At 45.2% G+C, this 18,221-nt stretch overlaps 1 long non-coding RNA gene across 1 annotated transcript in view; it reads left to right on the top strand.

The window, feature by feature from the left end:
- The window catches only part of LOC130544552 (uncharacterized), a 43,917-nt gene that overhangs the window by 14,664 nt on the left and 11,032 nt on the right, over window positions 1-18,221 (top strand). The window contains exon 2 of the long non-coding RNA XR_008960926.1: window positions 8,641-8,692. This is a non-coding gene — a long non-coding RNA (uncharacterized LOC130544552). The remainder of the gene's footprint in view (window positions 1-8,640; window positions 8,693-18,221) is intronic.

The raw sequence follows: 18,221 nt of genomic DNA, 5'->3' as shown, positions 1-18,221 counted from the left end.
ATCGCATAGAAGGGTCAAGCAATCTTGTCTTCATATGAATTCTGTAGCACTGGGTTTTCTCTGCCCCAGTGAAAACCAAGGAAGTCTCTCATGTTTTCTGGCCATTCTTGGGCAACATGCATTCCCTTCTGGTGGTTAGAATGTCCAGACCATGTAGGGGTTCAAGTTTATGTTTCATCCAGATACATGCAGCTTCCCCTTCCTGCCCAGGCCTGCAGGCAGTGGCTACACTGGGGCTGGGGCTGTTCCTTCTTTATTGACTGTTTTCTTGTGGGGCAATTTCTAGATTCTTTGGAGAATTCCTGTCCCAATTCCTGGATGTTTCTTACCTGTTGTTCCCATAATATGGATAAATCCCAGCCAGCCTCTTGACCCTTTATGCTCCCCACTGGGAACTCACCAGGACCTCAGGTTTGTCTCTGACGCACTCTATCACAGGACCCGACATCTCGCACTGTGGGATGCAGCATGTGGGCTCAAATATGGAAACACCCCTGAACACTTTACCCCAGCAAACTGGGTGCACACATCAGTTCCAGCTGCCCTCCTCTCCATCCACTCACCCACCAGCAGCGGGTCAGCTCCTCCCACCTTTCATATTCACTCTGGGAAGTCAGGTGTCAGCTCACTGTGTCTGCGAACTGCAGGGAGCATGCCTCAACCTCTCCAAGGGGCCCTGGCGAAACCCCTCAAACCAGCCTTGAGGATGGGGAGTCATGCTTACAGCCATGACAGCCTCCTCCAAAAACCCCCTCTTTCAACCCCCACGTCCCAACCTCCATGTGGGTGAGGGTCTTCAGAAGCTATACAACTGGTTTTTAAACCTACATTTTTATTTCTGCATGGAGGGCTCATCGTTATGCCATTTTACACCCAATGGATGTCACAAAGCATGTGGCCAAAGGTAGAAGTTTGTCTGGACCCAGCCAAACTGACAAAGTGGTTTTACATGGGGAGAGAGACTGAGCACCTGACCGTGGCCCTGGGAACGAGAGCTTGGAGCCCAAAGGTGGGGCGCCCCTTGGTCCTTGCTGGGACATGGCAGGCGGCAGCAGCACCCGTTGGCTAGATACCATTAGAACGTGCAGGACATTTCCAAACGTGACTCCTTGTGGCGGCAAGAGAAGCAATGCCATGGCCTGTTCAGATGCTTCAGCTTTCTTTCCCACCAGCAACGAGAGGCAGGGGACTCCAGTGGACTAAATAGATCCCCATGCTTCTTGGGCTTTGTGACAGGGTGTGGAGATAGGCTGGAGCTTCGGGAGGGGGACAGTAGACTTCCTAGCACTAAGGGCAGTTGAGAACTAGGTAATTCCTTGAAAAAATGAAAGAGAGAGATCTGCGTGTGCTTCCAAACTGATGAAACAAATCAGTTGTTCTTTGAAACGCGCACAGTCCTATCCCCAGGGCCTTAGCACTTGCTACTCCCTTTGCCTGAATGCTTTTCTTACAACTATCCTTTGCTCCCTACTTTCTTTTGTGTGTGTGTTTAAAGATTCATTTATTTATTTAAATGAGAGAGAGAGTAGGGGGAGGAGGTGTAAAAGGAGAAGAAGAGAGAGAATCTCAAGCAGACTCCCTGCTGAGCACGGAGACCAACTGGGGGCTCGATCCCATGACCCCGAGATCATGACCTGAGTGGCAATCAAGAGTCGGGTGCTCAGCCAACTGAACCATCCAGGCACCCCCTCCCTCACTTTCATTCTAGCCCCTTCTTAAATGTTACTGAACCAGAGAAAACTTCTCTGACGACTTATTTTAAAGAGTCGTCTCCGCCCCAGTCAGGCCCCGTCTCCCCGCTGTATTTTTCTCCAGAGCGCACATGATCACTTGTTACACGCATTTGCATTCTATTACCTGTCTCCCGAGGAAGAGCACAAGTTCCACGACACCTTGGACTTTGTTTTGCTCATCGCTTTGTCTCAGTCCCCAAACATCGCCCGGCACGCGAGGGGTACGCCGATGCTTGTTGGATGAACGAATGGACCTACATCTCCTTGTTCTTTGGCTCTTAGCTCTTGAACTGTTTTTCTGCTTCAACAACTCATTTTTCTTCAGTGGCCAAACCACTGAGCCCCACCTGCCTTCAAATAATAAAAAATATTGCAATCCTGTTTTCCACCTGAAATCCATCTCTTCTGACCTCAGTGGAGGTTTCCTTTTAAATAATTCAATGTCCTTCAAGATTTTTGTTAGGGCCTCCTGAAGTGTTTGATTTCTTGCAATAGGTCTGTTTCATGAAGAGAGACATCGCTGCTCTATTTTCTCGGATTATTTGCCCTTTCTTGACCTCCTGCATCTCTGCATGTATGCTGATGACTTTTCTGTGTTGGTCATTCTTTCCGAATGTAATTGTTCATTAATATTGAGAGTTGAGATGAGTTTTGTTTTCAGTATCAAATGGAGAGAAAAGTAGTGACATATATTATTACAGAAACTATGACGTTTTTGTGAAAAACCACTAAAACCAAAACCAAGATAAATGGCAATCTAGGGGGAATATTTTCAATTCACATGGGCTTTACTATATAAAGAGCTCTTAAAATCAATTAGAAAAAATACTTGAAGAAGAAAACAAAGAAGACACTTAATTCAAAAAGAATAAAAATATATAGAGGTTTAATCTCACCGTTAATCAACAAAAAGAAGACTAAAATAGCCACAGGGATAGTATTTTTCATTTCTAAGCCTAAGGATAAAGAAGAATCATATCCCTTGTTAGCAAAGACTGGAGAACTTGCATATCTTTCTGCTGGGAAAATAATTTACTGTAACTTTCCCCGAGCAGCCATTTCTTCTATATGAATCAAGAAGCCTAAGCAAAATGCATGCCGTCTGATGCAGTAATGTTTGCTCTGGTTTAGAGTTAGGGCAGCGTTCCAGGCCAGGCTCTGTGCTGAGTCCGTGGTGAGGTCTGGGTTGGGGGCACCTACTTCAAGCACTACGACACAACATCAGGTGCCCTTCCAACAAGGTCTGCGTGGAGGTATGGCCAGGCCAGACTCTGAGCAAATCCAGATGGACCATTTTAGCGCTGAGCCACATAAAATCACATCTAAGACCCCAGGGCTCCGCCCTAATTTGCCTTTCTGTATTCATCTTCGTTTCTTCCCCCCAAATACGTATTTGTATTCTCCAGAGGGCTAACTTAGAAACTAGAATAAAAACAAAGGAATACACAGCAAGTGTTTATTATAACGAGGATGAATTTGATTTGCTTCTATAATTATTTATTACAAATACAGACATTCCTGAAATATTCCAAGTATTCCAGTGGAGGAGCACATGTGGAGGAGCACATGCCAATCAGACAGATTTAACCTAGAGGAGAGGGTGTCGATATATACCACCCCTTCCTTCACAGTCTGTGTTTCGAACAATGAGATGAAGAAAGAAATGCCAGGCAAGAGATGAGAAGATTAGACATATCAATGGCCAAAGCCCAGTGGAGATATGGCTTGAGATCTCAGCCAGGTGGGCTCCTAATACGTTGCCATTGAATTAGCAGATGCCCTTCTGGCCATGAGCAGAGCTAGACACCCACGGGATGTCCCCTTTAGGGGCTAGCCCTGATTGCAGGGCAGTCTGCAGACCAGAACACGTTATTCAGCAGGCAGTCAAGCAGGGTCAAGGAGTAGAATGAGGGGCGCCTGGGTGGCACAGCGGTTAAGCGTCTGCCTTCGGCTCAGGGCACGATCCTGGCATTATAGGATCGAGCCCCGCATCAGGCTCCTCCGCTGGGAGCCTGCTTCTTCCTCTCCCGCTCCCCCTGCCTGTGTTCCCTCTCTCGCTGGCTGTCTCTCTCTGTCAAATAAATAAATAAAATTTAAAGAAAAAAGAAAAAGTAGAATGAGAAGGAGCTGGGCTGAAGTGCCCAGATCACTCCCCAGGAGTCACCCAGAAGTCCCTGCTCCTCTTCCTTCTAGGGAGATAAGTGAGTGACAGGTGAGGAGGAAGGGGGTTAACGGTTCTCAGTCCTAGCCTACCTGCACATTAGAATCACCTGAGCCCCCTAAAAAGCACAGATGTGCACACACCGCTGACTGGATGGCTGGAGGTGGAGGCAAAGCACCAGCACTTTCCAAGTCCCCAGGGGATTCCGATGTGCAGCCAGCACTGAGGATCCCTGTTCAGGCTGAAGCCCACTCCACGAGGAAGTCTCAGGTGGGGGGATCCAGTACCACAGAGTGAGTGGGGCAGCCAGGGGAGGGGGGACCGGTGGTGGTCCTGAAGGTGACTCTGGGGGCTGTTATCGGTTCCTGCCACTCACAGATGATCTAACCAGGACCAGCGACCTTCTGAACTTTCTATGGATCAGGTCAGTGAGCTCCTCGCCGGATGTCCTGACTGTTTTGGTCCAACCCAGTGGCTCCCAGCCAGCCTGGGCGATGGAGGGACGCACCCAGGTTGGAAGCAAAGATAGGGAGAAGCCCCTTGGAACACAGATATTTTTCCAACTCATTCAAGTTGCGGTGGCCGCAAGTCCAGTCACGTCCTGACTCTTGACGCTGACGCGTCACAGAGAGATGCAGGCCACGCCTTCCACCATGCAGAGAATCCTTGGAAGGTCGACCCAGGCTTTGAGTCAGCAGTTCTTCTGGAGGCTGCTCCCAGAAGGTTCCTAATCATACAAAACTACGATTAAAGGGCAGTAAATGCAAAGACATCACTTTGACAATCTGTGCGTTGTAAATAATGGATGCTGATTCGTGCAAGGAAAATGAGAATCATTTTGAGGCATTAACCACAAAATAAAGGTTTTTCATCAGAATAACTTGCTGCCACCAAAACAAATAAATATTTAAAGCTGATTCATACTAAACGTTCATGTACCCATGGACCATGGTTGATAGTGGCACACTTTGCTCACGTGTGCAAACACACGTAGCGCTCTTTTGCATCGCTGCCTCCTGTGGATGTGACCCCCTTCTGGCACCGGAGAGATGGCAGGGCAAGGGGGCTGGACCAAGCATGCCAGTTTTCTGATGAAGGGTGTGCCAGGCTCTTTCTTTGCTGTTCTTGCCTCTCCTCCCAGCAAGGTTTCGCCTTTGGAAGAGAAGAGAGTGGACTTCACCTCCCAGCATGGGTGCAGGAGGGGCATGAATCCACACGTGCTGTCCTTGGGTGTTGTCCTCCAGGTGCACACCTGTCCTCCCCACCCTGCTCTGGACCCTGCAAAGCTGGCCCGTATGGACCCCATCCATAGGTCTCCATGAACTGTGGCAACCAGTTGGGTTCAGCAAATGGGGATGTTAGCAGGAGGTGGAGAGGAGGAGTGTGAGACTAGGGAATGTATTTCCCTGGTTCCTTCCCTGCAGGGTCCCTGGGGGCTGCCTTGTCCCTGGACTAATGGTCTCAGCTCCTGGAAGGCAGCCCCCTCTATGCAGCTCTCCCTTGTCTCTGGGTTCAGGAAGCACTCCCTCTCCTTGCTCAGGGCCCTTCACTGTCATCTATGGTCCCTTGCCCTCAGACACACTTTGGAGATAGCTCCTTTATCTCTACATCGGATACCCCCATTTAAAAAACTTTAAATTCAATTAGCTAACATATAGTACATCATTAGTTTCAGATCTACATCAGATATCCTAACTCGAGTGTGCCCTATGTTTCCAGAAGGAATTCTGACCAAGGCTTGAGTCCCTCTAAAACCTCTGAGCGATGTCCTGGTTCTGTTTGTGCCCTACTGGCCCTGCTGTGAAAGCCTGAGGCTTCCTGGGCACAGCCAGGATTCCCTGGCCCCACATTGGTTCTCACTGGAGCTGCGGGTCCTCGGGGTCTAAGGCACCTCCAGCAGCCTTGGCAACAGGAGCAGCCCCCATGTCCCTATGGAACTTTCCAGAAATCCCAACTTCCTTCTTCCAGATGGCTTTGGACCACTGGGCGCACAGTCTCTGCCCCTGGCTGGCGTGACAACACAGACCAACTGAGTTCCAAGCAGAAAGTGGTACTAAGAGCCCCCTGGTTTCGCCTTTCTTGTTTTTTCTAGGGTTGTTGTCCTTTTCTATCCCTAGAGAGCTCAACCCGAGAGGGAGTCAGGATTCTGGCTTTCATCTCTTTACCCTCGTCCCTGTTCCCTCTTCCTCTTCCCTTCCATTTTGAAGGTTCTCCACTCCTTCATTCCCCATGGGGACCTCCTCCAAGTCAAATGCATCTCCTTCCCTCCTCTGTCAACCTCTTTGCTCCGGAGTGCTCACCATCCTCTTCTTAGGGACATCAGGCCACATGGCTGAGTCTTAGGACAGAAGAGGTACAGGGAGAGAAACATATCAATACTGAAAATCTCCCTACTATACCAGGACAGGCTCAGAAATTCATACTTGACGAACATTTGGGAATGTATCCTCTTGAGGGCTTCAGGCTGTGATAGTGGTATAAGCCCTCCTAAAAAAGTAACTCAGGAAAAAGGAAAAGACGTGTACTGCAGGACTTGTCAGAGCATTTTCTGCGCTGCTGTGCTTTAAGACTGTCTTAGGAGGTACACAGTATGTCTGCTTCCTCATGAGGTTTGACCACAGATCTTTTTCCCACAGAGCATCTCACAGGGCCCGTGTTCTGCCACTGTGTTCTCCGAACACATGGGAAAGCATTGCTCTGATAGGATTACATTTAGAATGTCAAAGTTCAAAACCATTTCAGAAGATAAGAGCAAGCTAAACGCATTTCTCCAAGGCAAAGGGCAGATGAGAAATGGAGTGTCAGGGAGCTTTCAGGCTGAGAGCACAAAACACAAAAGCATAGCAGGACAAGAAATGGATTAACCCACTTACTAAAACACCAAGATTCTCCCTGACGTGCTATTTACAAAAATATATCCCCAAGGGGAGAAAACAGGGAGATAAAAATAAAAGGATGAGCAAATACACAACATGTGAATGTTAGCACATAAAGAAAAAGAAATAGAATTGCAGAGAAATTGAATTTCAAGCAAACATTATTTAATGGGGCAAATAGAGCCATCTTTAGTGGACACAAAACCAATCCAATGTAAGGGGTAATGGTGTTAGAGATTTATATATACACTGACTCAACACTGATAAGGCAAAAATTATTATAATCGCAAAGAACATTAAACAGAAAAGTGGTGACAAGATTTTAAAGCAATATGATCATTCCAAGAGAGAGAAAACACACAAAAATTAATGTGAATGTAGGGAACTTGATCAATGTAATTAATAAGGCGAAACGTATAGTTATGTTGTAATTTTTCCTAAAATAAATAAGCTTTCTTCCTTCTTTCGTGTCCATGAAAATTTTAAAAATTGGTTACATGCTTACCTTGACAGATCTGATACATTCCTCAAACTAGAAATTGCACAGAACACATTTTTTTTGCCACAATACAACAAACTTACACATTAATAAATGGGTTCAAAAGAAAGCACCAAAATCACTTCGAAATTTAAAAATAAATAAAAATGCAAACTACGTGTCTAAAAACTGGTAGGATTTAGAAGTAAACGAAATATACAATAGTCAGTTACTCAGATGAGAATAGAAGTGAGATCACCATTTCAAAACACACACACCACCTCCAATAGGGTCATCGGAAAGAAAGGTACACTTCTTAAAAAAGAATAACAGAATGTACATATACTAATATTCACCTCAGGCTTCATTTTTTAAATTTTGTTTTTAAATAAAATTAGTCCTAAAGAAACCTGGGGAGAGGAATAACAGAAATATGGCAGAAATGAATTGGCAAAAAGGATAGAATCCATAAACACAGCTAAAAGTTGCTTCCTTTCCTAATTAGTAAACTAGGCAAACCTTTGTAAAATCTAATTTTTAAAGTTCCAAAATGCAAAGAAATAAAATTAGAAATTTGTAAGTTGTTATAAAAAAGGATATGGCATCATTTCTTAGAGATACTAGTCTACTTCATGAAACTGCGTAGTAGTAAATTGAAAATGTCGATAAAGAGAAATATTTCGTGCATGAGAGACTATGGACTCTGAGAAACAAACTGAGGGCTTCAGAGGGGAGGGGGTGGGGGAATGGGATAGACTGGTGATGAGTAGTAAGGAGGGTACGTATTGCATGGTGCACTGGGTGTTGTACGCAACTAATGAATCATCGAACTTTACATCGGAAACCAGGGATGCACTGTATGGTGACTAACAGAATATAATAAAAAAATATTAAAAAAATAAAAATAAAAAAATAAAATAAAATTTTTAAAAAAGTATAAATAAATAAATAAATAATTTTAAAATAATAGAGGCTTTTAAATAATAGGGCCAATAACTGAAAAATACTGCAGAAGCTTTCAAATAATTATTCCTTAAAGCTCTGATTTCAGGTATCTTTTTAAGCAAATTGCATTGACGACGTAATAGAAAATGCGTTTTTGCAATGCTAACCTAAGCCCGATTTCTCCCTGTGACTTGCACAGCACAGGTACGGCAGTCGCAAATCAGTCTCAGATTTAATCAGAATGTAAAGACCCTAAATAAATCCTACCACACCCCTATGTACTAAATCTGAACATACGCATACACAGAAATACAGAATTTATACCCAGGAATGGAAAGATGTTATAGTGTTTCAATAATACATTATATTGATATTTTTGAAAAGAAAGATATATAAGCATCTCAAAAGTGTTGCAAATGCTTTCATACATTTCTATTCCTTTTTCAGATATAACTCTCTGAAAACTGGAACAGAAAGAATTCTTGCCTCACAGATTAAGGTTAGTTATTCTAAAAATGGTTGTCATTGGAGTCAGTGATTCACTTGGGGCACTCAGTGAAACTTGAGGGGGGCAGGAATGGGGATTATGACAATGGCTGCTAATTTATTCATTTATCCAACAAATACTCATCGCGGGCCCCGTGCTAGGCTCCAGGTGTTGTCGGTGTTGGAGACCGTGTTAGGCTCCCTGTGGTCATGTGATTGGTATGGTTATGGCTATGGTTATTGCTATGCTTACTGCTGTTACAATTCTATCAGCCACACCCCTCACATGCCCAAGTGCACGACAGTGAAGCACGTGTCCGCAAGGAAGTCACCCAAGCATGTGGACAAAATCAACACCGGAAGTTTTCTTGCATACCCAAAATCCCAAGGAAGAAGACATAGTAGCAGAAGGATCCCATTCACAATAGTAACACAAAATATCCCACAAAATACCTCGAAATCATCTTGAAGACTAAAAGAAAGCCACACTGAGAACCGTAAGAGAACCTTGAAGAAGGGAAGGAAGAATGGGGATTCCGCACCCTGTTAAGGCAGACCACGGTAAAAATGGCATTTTCCTCCAAATTAATTTTTAAGTGTAGACAATTACAAAAATAACCCAAATAGAGAGGGGTTTTGTTTATTTTAGAATTTGGGAATGGGGATTCTAACTTTTTTTCCCCAGGAAAACATGCAGATAAAAGAAGCAAATAAACATTAAAAAAAAAAAAGCATGGTGGGAAAGAGCAGATCCATTGACTGTGAAGACATGGCAGCGAAAAACACTCACTCATTCATGAATTTGGTGGATGTTGATTGCATCCTGCTGGGTGGCAGACACTGTCAGGACCGTGACAGGCCACCACAGTAAATGAAGAGAATGTGTCCCAGCTCTCCTGGAGCTTGTGAGCCAGTGTCAGCCGACATCAGGCGGTGCTAAAGGCCACAAAGAAAAGGATGCAAGTTAAGAGGGTGAGAGTGACCGAGGGCATAGGGCAGATCTCTTCTGGATTGGGTTTCTGAGGAGGTGACTTTGAGCAGAGGCCACAATGGAGAGTCGACGGAACCCACAGAAGTTGGGGAGAGCTGAGTTCAGGTGGAGGCGACAGCACACGTCAAAGATGCAGGAGTGTTCGACGGGTTTGAGGAAGAGCAAGGACATCAGCGTGATGGGGAGACCTGTAGGCACCGAGGCCGGGAGGTGGCCAGCAAGAAATGCATGTCATCAGTGGGCCTTAGAGGTCCCACTGGGCATGGTCGCAGTTTCCCCAGGACAGTTTCAGTGTACGCCTGCTGACCCTACGTCATCGATAGTGCCTCATTTCATCCTCAAGGTCTGTTTCTTCTCCTTATTCCATCCAAGCATGAAAGGTAAAATATTAAAGCCTATAGAAGAAATCATGGGAAAAACATTTCATGATATTGAGCGAAGCAAAGATTTCCTAATCGGAATACAGACAGTGACGACCCTAAAGGACTTCATTTAGATAATGTGTTCATCAAATGACTCTAGTGATCAACCTGGAATATCTTGTGCCATAAAGCAAGGAAGTGTTCAAAGACCGATCCCAGGCATAACACGTCCCAACTGGCATGAAAGATTTTCCACTGCTTAACTTTAGGGTGAGTTGATTCTCTAAAAGATTAAACGAACACAGGAGTCCACCAGGTGGTAATAAACACAGATGAATAAAACGCGAAGGAAAGAAGCGAAGGCTCCTTCTTTTTAACAACAAGACGCCAGCTAACGAGTGTAGAAGGCATCATGGAGTTGGAAAGTCACCATTTTGCGACTACCGCAGTGGTAATTATTTCAGACGACAATTTGGGTGAATGTTTGTTGGGAAACCTGGTATCAACATGGTATCATCTCTCCACAAAATAGGTATCAATTACATAGGAGGAAAAGGTAACTTTATAGTGGAGAAATTGGGTAGAGGGGCGCCTGGGTGGCTCAGTCAGTTGTGTCTGCCTTCAGCTCAGGTCATGATCTCAGCACCTTGGGATCGAGTCCCGCATCGGGCTCTCCCCTCAGAGGACAGTCTGCTTCTCTCTTCCCCTCTCCCTCTGCCCCTTCCCCTGCTTGTGCTTTCTTGCACTCTCTCTCTCAAAGAAATATATAAAATCTTCTAAAAAAAGAAATTGGGTATAAATCACTTTATTTGAGTGATCAAGTGACATTATGACCTCTGGAAACGATGCGGTGAGGACACAGCATCAATGATGAAATCTCCTGAGAGGAATAAAAACCCAGACTTAATCCTGAGGAAGCAGCCGGAAATGTCCACACTAAAGCACACTCTGCAAGATGACTTGTCTGTATTCTTCAAGAATGTCAACACCATGAAAAACACAGATTAAGAACCTACTTTGATCAAAGAAGTCTACAGATCTGTGACGATTAGTGCAGTGTGTGGTCCGGGATCGGGGATAATGCTATCACTGACACAGGGGGACAACCGCTGAATTTCTAACATAGACTACCTGTCATGTCATAGCAATATAAAAATGCTGCATTCATCCAATTTGTTAGTAATATTGTGGTTTTGAAAGAAAATGTCCTTGTGCTGAAGGCATCCCTCCATAAGTATTTAGACACAGAGGGTTACGGCTTCTATAGCTTACCCTCAAATGAGTCACGAAAACATTGATAAACGGGTAGATAGACACATACACAAATAAGTAGATGGATAAAGCAAATATGGCAAATGGTTAATACTTGATGAATCTAGACGAAAAGAGATATGAGTATTCATTAGCTACTTCTTGTAACTTCTCTGTCGATTAAAAGCTAAAACAAAAATTTAAAAATTTGTAGACAACAAAATAAAATTTTAGAAGTCAAAAAAAGGAGACTTGATAGAAAAAGGACTTCAGTCATTCGATACATGGCTGATAAACACTTGCATTGAGATACCGTCATCGGTCACCAGGGATAGAATTAGCAGTAGAATAAATAAGTTGTGATTTGAAATGGATTGCTCTACAGCAATGAAAATGAAAAATAGTTGCTTAACTTAATAACACGGATGAAACTCACAATCCTAACTGTGTGGAAAAAAAGAAAGCAGACAAATGAGTATAGAGTCTGATTCCATTAATGTAAAGATCAAGGCAAAAAACTCTTTAAGGAGTTAGAAATCAGGGAGCACGTGATCCAGCAATCCCACCTCTGGGTGTATATCCAAAGGAAATGAAATCAATATCTCAAAGAGATATCTGCACCCCCATGTTTATTGTAACATTATTCACAATATCCAAGACATGGAAATAACCTAAGTGTCCATCACTGGATGAACAGATAAATAAAATGTGAGGTACAGGTGTGTGTGTGTGTGTGTGTGTGTGTGTGTGTGTGTGTGTGTGTGTGAATATTAATCAGCCTTTAAAAAGAAGGACATTCTGTCATTAGTGACAGCATAGATGAACCTAGAGGACATTATGCTCAATGAGATAAACCAGGCACAGAAAAACAAATACTCCATGATCTCGTTCTGCAGATCTTACAATGTCTGACTCTCTGGGGCGCCTGGGTGGCTCAGTCGGTTGAGTGTCCGACTTTTGGTTTTGGCTCAGGTCATGATCGCAGGGTGTGAGATAGAGCCCCACATTGGGCTCTGCACTGGGCACGGACTCTGCTTGGAATTCTCTCTCTCCCTCTCCTTTTGTCCGTCCCCCACCCCCAAGAAAAACAAAAACCAAAAACATCTAATTCACAGAAGCAGAGATTAGAATGGTGGTTGCCAGGGGCCGGAGGAGTGGGACATGCGGAGATGTTTGTTGGTCACGGGTACAAAGTTTCGGTTACGCAGGGTAAGTACGCTCTGAAGATCTGATGAACAGGGTGGTCACTAGACTTAGTAAGACTGCATCATGTATTTGAAATATACTAAGAGAGTAGATTATAAGTGTTTTCTCTCACACATACATTGTGAGGTGATAGATACGTTAATTAGCTTGATTGTGGTAATCATTTCACAATGTGTATGTATTAAAAAAATCATGTTGTAATGATATCTCAAAAAAGGAAGTCAGGGGCACAGGGGCTTCTAGGGTGTTAACAATGTTCTGATTCCTGCTCTGGGTGCTGGAGACACCAGTGGGCTTATGCTGCTAGAATCTATCAGGCTAAATACTTATTATTTATTTATGCTTTCTTCTATATATTATACTTCGTCCAAAAGTTTTTCCAAAAGAAAAGCAAATATAATAGTCTCCTTCTGCAAAAACAAAAACAGAAAACAAAACAAAAAAAATGCTTAGGAAAAGCTTTCATTTCAAACTCAAAAGAAGAGAAGTAGAAGGAGCTTTCCAGCTTACTTCACTCTCACTCATTTCCTGAAGCACCGACTGGATAATCCCTGTTATTAGCTCTGGAATTGAGGAAAGGTGAGTCACGCTGATTAATGCCACGGAGCTTTGAGAGGAGCCTTGAGTAATTCCCACATGAATAGGACCCTGCAATTAATCACTGACTATGAAAGCAGTGCAAGTGTTTGAATTAGTAGCCAACAAAATAAAACCAAACCTATTAAAACATGTTTTTGAGCAGAAAATTTATACTTCAGAGTGTGTTCCAGACAAAACAAGTGTGTCATCTGCTGCACCGACAGGAGTCCCCCTGAGCATGGGCGCGAGGACGCCAAGCCTGTCACAACCATGCAGACAGCACCCGGCTGCCACACACGGGAACCTCGGCATTTCGGCCCGGAGATTTGTAATTGCAGTATAACGGATTACTTTTTAAAAAAACTCTATTAGCATCCTATGGTTTGATTTTTGCCCTTTGCATTGGGAGCTAATGACAGCAGAAAGTATGAATTTGTCACAAAAGTGTGGAGCTATTAACCTGAGAAGACAACGTGGAATTTAAGAACATACCCTCCCAAAGTACGGCCACCAGCCCAGTCTCACCATTGTGTTCTGCAGTTGAAAGAAAGATATGAAGGCTGAGCAGTGCTGTCTAGGAAGGTCACCCCAAATCCAGCTGAGAAGCAGCACTTGGGTGGGTCCCCAAGTTTGAGGTCCCCTCCCTGTCCAGAATCTCAGTTGGTCAGTATACCCAGAGCTACAAAGCCTCATTCTAGCCAACATTTGCAAAATCTAGAGTGTGCCCAAGATGGCCAACCTACAAATTCACAGGGAGGAACACAGAATAAACTTCATTAAGTTGGATACGTTTATGGTCATCCTACCAATGAGTCTACAGGCGAAAGCAAAATACCAACAGACAGTTACTTTGTGAGCATGGAACCCAAATAAAAGGAGCTTCCTGCATAGTCTTAATGGCTAAAATTAAAAAAAAAAAAAAAAAGTAACAGCCAGGAGAACAGAGATATGTATGGGCATAAGCTCTCCCTTAAGAGGGCAGAATTCAGAAGTGATGGGTTTGGAACGTGGTTCTGCCTCTTCCTGTTTGCATGACCTGGAGTAAAATCATTTGGTTTATGTGAAACTCACGTCCTGATTCATGAGATGTGGGTGTCAGTACCTACAGCTAGGATGATGGGGAAGGTTAAGGAGGTCCTATATGTGACAGTGCCATAAGCATGTAAAATATAGTCATTTCCATCTGCTCTGCCCCCAGCCACGTCTCAGGACCTGAAGATCTCACTTGGAGGCTGGGTCCCACAAAGGGCCTGATCCATCCTTGGAGGTGCTGGGTGTACTTCGGCCCCAAAGGGTAGTATGATTTGAATCAGTGTTGGCCCAATGCACATGATTCCCCCCCCCCCCCCCCGGGCTGTGAGGCTCTTCCCCAGGGCACACACAGACCATGAATTTCTTTCTGGTCTTCCTTCAATGCCTTCTGTTCTATTCCAGTGGAGGCAACAGGTTTCCCACATGGTTCCTGGATTTACTCCTGTTTCTTTGTTAAGTTGGTTTCGCTGATTCCTGTTCCCCTTGCCTGGATTTTTTTTTTTTTTTAGATTTATTTATTTATTTGAGAGAGAGGGAGAGCGGGAGCAGGACAGGGAGGAGCAGAGGGTGAGGGAGAAGCCGGATCCCAACTGAGCAGGGAGCCCGATGTGACCCTGATCCCAGCACCCTGGGATCATGACCTGAGCCAAAGGCAGACACTCAACCGACTGAAATACCCCCCGCCCAGATCTTGATGGACTTTCTGCACCGTACCAGTTCCCTTTTCCTAGGGTCCCACTGGACTTCCTTGCCTATACCCCAAGTCGGTGCCTGGCTTCTACCCAGTGTTGGAACTCCCTGGAATATGTCCTGCAGTATGGCTTGAAGTGCCCTGGAGGTCAGCATTAGCTCCACTCAAGCCCAAGTCTGCCATGTATCGGGTGACTGTAGCCTTAATTTTGAATACCATCAACTACAGCATAGGGCGAGAGGTGTTTATTTAGCTCCTGAGCCTGTGAGAGGGCTGGGGGTCAGCTAGTCTAGGCTCGGCGTGGCTGGAGGTGACTCTGCTCCACATGTCTGTCATCCTCCTTCCAAGAGCAGCAGGGCCCCTTGGTCATGTATCTCCTTGGATGACAGCAGAAGCACAGATGCAAGTAGAGGCATCTATGCCTGCTGCGTCCAGTCTGCTAACATCCCATTGGCCAATGCAAATCACGTGGTTGGGCCCATTGTGAAGGCATGGGGAAGTTGCCTTGCCCCCAGCAGGAGGACACTGAGAACTTACATGGCAAAGAGAATGGATACCGGGAACAACAGGGCACTCCAGCTTCTCCTCCTCTTTCTCAGAGGCTGGTTCAGATGTCCTCACGTCTGCCATGCCTAACCTTAGACTTAGTCACTTAATTTAATTTAAAGCCAATTTGATTAATTTAATCATTTAATCGCAAACGTCCGTGCCACCCCTGACAAAGATTCTTTGCTTGACCAAACTTCAGTCAGGTCCTGAACCTATCTGTGCACTGCCTTGTAAAACCTAGTTTTAGCGGGGCGCCTGGGTGGCTCAGTCGTTAAGCATCTGCCTTCGGCTCAGGGCGTGATCCCGGCGTTGTGGGGTTGAGCCCCACATCAGGCTCCTCCGCTAGGAGCCTGCTTCTTCCTCTCCCACTCCCCCTGCTTGTGTTCCCTCTCTCGCTGGCTGTCTCTATCTCTGTCAAATAAATAAATAAAATCTTTAAAAACAAAAACAAAAACAAAAAAACCTAGTTTTAGCAAGAACTCTGCTTAGGAAGGTTGACCAGAACCACTGCCCTGGATATCTGATCAGGGTCCTCATCCACCACCAGCCCCAGGTGGTATCTGGTCGCTCTGGCCTGTCTCCAGCAAGAATCAGTAGGTGGGCTTCACCAGAGCCCCCATGTACTCCTGATGCTTCCTCTTAGTAATTTCCTATCCACTGATCCCCACCCTGCTCCTTGGCTATAAATCCCCACTTGCCCATGCTGTATTTGGAGAAGAGCCCAATCTCTCTCCCACCGCCAAACCCCATCATGGTAATCTCTGTGCTAATCACAGTGGTCCCGAATGGAGACTGCCTTTCCATGTGTAACAGGGGTCACCAGATCTATTTCGTTCTTTGTCACCGCCTTTTCTCCCCTGTTGGTCTATACCGCAGTTGGCCATTTCTTTCTTTCTTTCTTTGTTTTTAAGATTTTATTTCTTTCTTTGACAGAGAGACAGATTGAGAAAGAGAGAGAGAGAGGATACGCAGGGGACGCTGCAGAGGGAGAGGGAAAAGCGGGCTCCCCACTGAGTGGGGAGCCCAATGCGGGGCTTGATCCCAGGACCCTGGGATTATGACCTGAGCTGAAGGCAGATGCTTAACCAACTGAGCCACCCAGGCACCCCCACACTGCAATTGGCCATTTCTACTTATGTTCACATCTGTCCTCAGAGGGAGACTTCCATGGCCCCCCAAATGAGTGGGGTCCTCCTATTTCCTTCTCTCACGGTGATCTGAAGTTTCCCTTCTTGGGACTTATTTCTTGGGAAGTAAATTCTGGAGCCACAAATACTGAGAGCCTGCAAAGACCTGAAGATTCTCTGGTCCAAGTTTCTTGCTTTAGTGACGTATCACCGGAGGCTCTGGGTGGAACTCATGCTTCTTTGGCCGGTTAGCCGTAGCTCAGATGATGTCTCTGCAGACGAAGGCCACACATGTCCTGAACCGGCCGAATCATTCAACAAGAAACGTGAGCAGCCAGTAAGCACATGAGGAAATGCAAAAAGTAAAATGAAATGTAAAAGGAAGAAATGAAAAGTAAAGCGTGTATGCATGCATATGTGAATACATGTATGTATATAAGTATACATATGGACTTCTATGTCTATATGCAAATTTTGTTGGCTGCAATTGCTCCAGGCCCTAAAACAAAAAAGCACATTTGGAGCTTCGTAGAAACCATCTAGCAACACTGATGAGTAGTATGAATCAGTAGTAGAACCAGGATAGTCCCACAACACGGTACTCTGGTTAGTTGTTTTTGATTATTTTTTTTGATGGGAAGAGCATGCTAGTTTCAGCTCACCGATGCTACCTCTTTCCAATGATTAGTTTGGAAAAACTGAGCTGCGAGCAGCATGCAGAGAATCGATTAACAGGAAACAAGGCAAACAGTCCATTGTTGTACGAAACAGCACCCTTAAAAGAACAACAACTTACCCGTGTGCCTCTGGAAGCTGAGTCCAGGTGTTCCAACAGAGATCTGTACAAGGGAATCCACACCGGGGTGAAGGAAAAAGCCATGGTGACCAGGGACACAGATCTCTGTAGCAAAAGGTCTATAAGAGGAGTAAGATAATAAAAACTGACTTTGGAAACCCGTCGAATGAAATCAGTATAAACTCAGGGACTACCTAAAGATGAAGCTACCTGCCATCTTTAAGCCACGCCCTGTAGAAACCCTGAGTGGTCCGCGGTAACCGTGCAGACATGACCAAGCGGTCAGTGAGCAGTAACACCTGTTGGCTTTGGGGACAGGATAGGCTGGGCAGATATTTAATGGTGTTTTGCAGGGAGTGTCATAGCTACTGTCATTGTCACTGAAGCCTAGCAGGAGGTGATGCACCCTTTCCAAGGAGAGGACTGTCCTTCCCCACAGGGAGACGAGGGCCATGAGAGGCTGCGTTTAGAGTTCTCCAGTCAGAGGTGGAAAGGTGACATATCTATAGTTAAGTTCCCCAAGACTGCCTGGAATTTGCAGGTAACAAATCATGATTCAGACCTCCAAGCTTGAGGTTTGGACAGACGCTAAGAAGTAGCCAAGGCTTAGCAGAAAGAGGCCAGACATCTTTGCAAACAGAAATCAGACATCCTGGGGCGCCTGGGTGGCACAGCGGTTAAGCGATTGCCTTCGGCTCAGGGCGTGATCCCGGCGTTCTGGGATCGAGCCCCACATCAGGCTCCTCTGCTATGAGCCTGCTTCTTCCTCTCCCACTCCCCCTGCTTGTGTTCCCTCTCTCACTGGCTATCTCTATCTCTGTCAAATAAATAAATAAAATCTTTAAAAAAAAAAAAAAAGAAATCAGACATCCTTGCAGGACAGAGTGAGCCAGAGCAGGCTGGACCCCACAGGAGAGAATTCTGGAGCCCAGAAGAGAGGAACGCAGGTCAACACTAC

The sequence above is a fragment of the Ursus arctos genome, unplaced genomic scaffold (assembly GCF_023065955.2).
Source record: "Ursus arctos isolate Adak ecotype North America unplaced genomic scaffold, UrsArc2.0 scaffold_1, whole genome shotgun sequence".
Lineage (NCBI taxonomy): Eukaryota > Metazoa > Chordata > Mammalia > Carnivora > Ursidae > Ursus > Ursus arctos.
Note: the sequence above shows the minus strand (reverse complement) of the source record. Positions and strands in the feature narration are given on the sequence as shown.